Source organism: Choloepus didactylus (assembly GCF_015220235.1).
Source record: "Choloepus didactylus isolate mChoDid1 chromosome 11 unlocalized genomic scaffold, mChoDid1.pri SUPER_11_unloc4, whole genome shotgun sequence".
In the NCBI taxonomy this organism is placed as follows: Eukaryota; Metazoa; Chordata; class Mammalia; order Pilosa; family Megalonychidae; genus Choloepus; species Choloepus didactylus.
The window spans coordinates 2,152,413-2,157,684 of record NW_023637581.1 but is presented as its reverse complement, the minus strand read 5'-3'; positions in this window follow the sequence as shown (position 1 = coordinate 2,157,684).

Below are 5,272 nucleotides of genomic sequence, written 5' to 3'. Positions count from 1 at the left end.
TGAGATGTCAATAAATGCAACACCCTTAATGCCTACCAAGATGAAAACTGAGCATCTATCAAGGAATGTATTAATTATAAAAGTATAGTTTTCTGCAACATATACAGCTTCAAACCACCACAAGACCTCAGAAAATGGAGAGTTAAACATGGGATACTCTAAAGGTACAGTATAATTTGGAGGAAGCAACAAAGAGCAGTTTTAAAACAAGGCCAATCTATAATAAAACTGTAGGCAAGTGGGACCAATTAAACTTCAGAGTTAGCACATCAAAATAAACCAAATCCCATAAATCAGCACAAAATTACAAGCCAAAGTAAGCCCATGAATATATTTCTCAGTCAAAATAACAAATTAAAACTTCAGGGGAGGCAAAGACATTGGAAAAAATAATCACAGAATTTCAAAGTCACCTAAATCAATTCAAGGACAAGAAGGAAAATATGGCTAGAAATATAGTACTGGTAGATATAGAGCTAAAGGATATTAAGAAGAAAATGTGTGAATAAAAAGAAGAATTAGAAAGTCTACAAAGGAACAACAAATTATGGGATGAATGGCACAATGATTAAAAATAAATTAGAGACATACATTAGCAAGTGTTAACAGCTAGAAGAAAGAATCAGCAAAATGAAAGACAGGACAATCAAAATCACTGAGTCAGAAAAATAGAGAAAATAATAAAAATCTGAACAGTGTCTAATGATCTTGACTGACAGCCTGAGCAAACTAACATATATACCATGGGAGTCACTGAAAGAGAAGGAAATGGGTCAAAATAATATCTGAGGAAACAAAGGTTGAAAACTTCTCTACCCTTAAGAAAGATATGAATATGCATGTCCAAGAAGCAAGATACTCCAGAAAGAATAAAATCTAATGATGTGCTCTGATACACATATTAATCAGAATGTCAAATTCAAATGCCAAAGATAAAAGGAGAATTGTGTAAGTAACAAGAGAAATGCAATTTGACACATAATGTCCTCATTAAGTTTAAGTGCTATTACTCACCAGAAACCATGGAGGCAAGAAGGCAGTGTTGTGACATGTTTAAGGTACTGAAAGAGAAAAACTATCAGCCAAAAATTATTCATCCAGCAAGATGTCCCTCAAAAATGAGATTTTTAAAACATTGACAGATAAACAACAACTGAAAGAGTTCATCACCAATGAACTGTACTACAAGAATTCTAAAGAGAGTCCTTCAGATTGAAAGGAAAAGACAGGAGAGAGTTGCTTGGAGCTGTGGGAATATCTGTAGATCCAAAGTAAAGGTAACTAAATGGGTAAATGCAAAACCCAACAGTGCTGTATCCATAATATATAATTCTACTCTTCAATTCCTAAAAAAGTTAGAGTATACTTGAATAACAAAGATGTATATTCCTTTATACCAGATACTCAGAATATAAAGAGGTAATGTAGAACAAAAACAACATAAATGTGGGAAATGGAGGGATATGGGAGTAGAGGACATGAATGCTGTTGAAGGAAAGTTGATATCTTTTCAGATTAGCAGATTATAGAAGAAGGTTTGTAATACAAGCCACAGAGTAACCCCAAAAAATATTTGAAAATATATGCTGAAGCAATTCACTATAGTTTGTTAAGTTTTTTTGTCTGTATGTGTGGTATGATAGGAGCATATTAGATGCAAAGAAGCTATATCAGGATATTTGTTTTTCCTGTTCCTTTGTTTTATTTTATCTGGAATTTTTTTAAATTTTTTGATCAACAAAGTTAATTAAAAGAAAAAAGAAAAAATATATACGCAGAAACAGATATGAGAAATTGATCAGTCAGATACATTACAAAGGAAACTAAATGAAAAAAGTCTATACAGGGAAAGAGAGACAAAAAAGATGTACCATGAAAAACAATGGGAAGATTGGTTGAAATAAGTACTGCCTTTAGAGTAATAACAGTGAATGTTAAAAGATTAAGCTCCCCAGTGAAAGGGCAGATTCTGAGATTGGTGAAAATGCATCATCTAACTATATGTTGTTTATAAGACACTCACATTAGACCTAATGATACAAATAGTTGGAAAGTGAAAGGTTGTTGGAAGTAACCATGCAAATAGAACAATAGAGAGCTTGAATAGCTATACTAATATCAAAGAAAAATGGATTTTAAGTCAAAAGCAGTAATAAGAGACAAAGAAAGATACTTTATATTAAGAAAAGGGTCTGTCCACCAAGAAAAAATGACAATCATAAATATTTATGCACCTAACCTTGGTGCTGCAAAATACATAAGACTAATCTGAGGGGAAAACTCGATACCTCTACAATAATATTTACAATAATAGATATTGCTACCATACACCAATTTCATCAGTAGATAAAACATCTAAATAGAAGATCAAAAAGGAAACAGAGAACTGGAAGATATGATAAATGACCTAGTGGTAATAGACATATACAGAATTTTGCACCTCAAAAGGTAGATTACACATTCTTCTCAAGTGCACCTTGTTTTTTCTCCAGGATAGACATGTTGGGTGGCAATAGAAGTCTTAATAAATTTTAAAATGTTGAAATTATATAAAGCATCTTCTCTGACAATGGAATGAAGTTAGAAATCATTAGCAGGGAGGGAAAAATCCACAAGTGTATGGAAGTTAGAGAACACACTTGTTCTGGTTTGCTAATGCTGCCAGAATGCAAACACCAGAAATGGATCGGCTTTTGTAAAGGGGGTTTATTTGGTTATACAGTTATAGTCTTAAGGCCATAAAGTGTCCAAGGTAATGCATCAACAATCAGGTACCTTCACTGGAGCATGGCCAATGGTATCCAGAAAACCTCTGTTAGCTGGGAAGGCACGTGGTTGGTGTCTGCTCCAAGTTCTGGTTTTGAAATGGCTTTCTCCCAGGACATTCCTCTCTAGGCTGCAGCTCCTCTACAAAATGTCACTCTCAGTTGCTCCTGGGGCATTTGTCCTCTTTTAGCTTCTCAGGAGCAAAAGACTGCTTTAAAGGACCATCTCCAAAATGTCTCTGTAAGTTGTAGCATCTCTCTCCTCCCATGCATTTTTCAAAGTGTCCCTCTTGGTTGTAGCAAGCTCTCTTCTTCTGTCTGAGCATATATAGTGCCCTAGTAAAGTAATCAAGGTCCATGCTGAATGAGCAGGGCCACATCTCCATGGAAATTATGCAGAGTTATCACCTACAGTTGGGTGCGGCACATCTCCATGGAAACATTCAAAGAACTACAATCTAATCAACACTAATACCTCTGCCCACACAGGATTTCATCAAAGATAATGGTGTTTTGGGGGACATAATACATTCAAACTGGCACAACACTCAAACAATCAATGGGTTAAAGAAGAATTCACAACAGAAAACAATAAATATATTGAGATGAATGAAAATGAGAACAGAATATATCAACTTGGCTAGCTTATGTTGTCCAGTTGTTTGATCAGTAAGTACAGGCCTGATAGTTACTCTGGAGTTATTGCACAGAAGGTTTTAAATCATTAGCCAGTTGAGTATTTCTGATTCATTACAGCAACAACAAACAAAGGAAATTTCCTTCAGCAAGGAAAGGATTCTCCTCATCCAATTGTATATAGAACTTAAGGTGGGAACTGAGGATTTCAGCAGTCAGAAAGAAGAATTTCTCTTTTAAATTTTGTTCACCAACATCTCCTGGGGGGATTTATTGCTAACGTATTTGGAGTTTACATTGTTGACTGTCCTACAGATTTCAGAATTGCTAATACCATGATCATGTGAGACTATTCCTACAATGAATCTCATCAAATAAATCCTCTCAGTTCTGTTTCTCACAAGAACCCTGAATAATACACCATATTAACAACATGGTGTCTTCCAATCCATGCATATAATAATTATTTCTATTATTAGGTCTTCTTTCATTACTTTCAGCAATGTTTTATAGTTCCTAGTGTGTAAGTCTTAACTCATTGTTTAAATTTATTCCAATATATTTATTATTTAAGATGCTTTTGTGAATAGAATACCTTTTGTTAAATTTCTTTTTCAGAGTGTTAATTCTTGGTGTACAGAAACACAACAGATTTTAGGTGTTGATCTTTACCCAACAATATTGCTGATTTCATTCGCTAGCTCTAGTAGTCTTTTGTTCACAATTTTTGGATTATCTATACAAAGGATCATGTGATCTGAGAATACAGAAGGTTTACATCTTCCATTCCAATTTGTATACTATTTGCTTGTGTTCTTGCCTATTTTCTCTGGAATTTCCAGCCCAATGTTGAATAACAGTGGTGAAATTGTGCATCCTGGTCTTGTTCCCGATGTTTGGGAAAACTTTCATTTATCCATTACTATGTGAGTTTTTAATAAATACCCTTTATCATGTAATTTTTAATTATGTCAGGTTGTGCAAATTTAGTGTTAAATTATTTTTCTGCATCAGATGAAATGATCATGTGGGTTTTTTTATTTCATTCTATTGCACTGATTTTTCTTTCATTGAATGACAAGTGCATCTATAGATGTTTCATTCTGGCTCATAATAATTTTACATGATGTTAGATATGGTTTGCTACTTTGTATTGAGTATATTTTACATATAAATTCTTAAGATATATTGTTTTGTAGTTTTTTTTTTTTTTCCTGGCACCGTCATTGCCTGTTTTTGATATATGGATAAATGTACCTAATAAGATACTTTAGAAACTCGTCCTCTCCTCTTTTTCATAAAAGCTTGGAAGGATTTATATTAACTCTGCTTTAATTATTGACTAGAATTTACTGGAGAAGCTATCTGGTCCTGAACTTTCTTTATTTGGAGAGATTGAATAAATTATTCAATCTCTTTAAAGCCTATAGTTCAGTTCAGATTTTGTATGTATTCTTTTTTTTTTTTTTTTGAGTGAAGAAGAAAATGTTTTTATTTATCACAACATGAAACTGACATGACATCCTATTAGAATAGAACAAGGATAAATAATGCTGCTAAAAATTCACATTTCTCTTATCCTTTTCAGAGGAAAAGATTACATGTTACAACTCTTATTGACCTTAAGGACTGATTTCAGTAAAACCATTTTGGTTTTTTAAAAAAAGTAAACAGCAATTAACATGTATCTTCAAACTGTAGTAAGTAGTTAGAAAGACAACTATAAAATCTCTAATGATAACAACTGGCAGGATTAGGGCTGTTTTGTTAAACATTAACAAATGTTAATCTCTTTTAGCTGTTATATCAATGCACCTTTTTCACTGGTAAGTCAATTGCTTGCTGTGGGTGTCAATGATGATAAGTTTCTC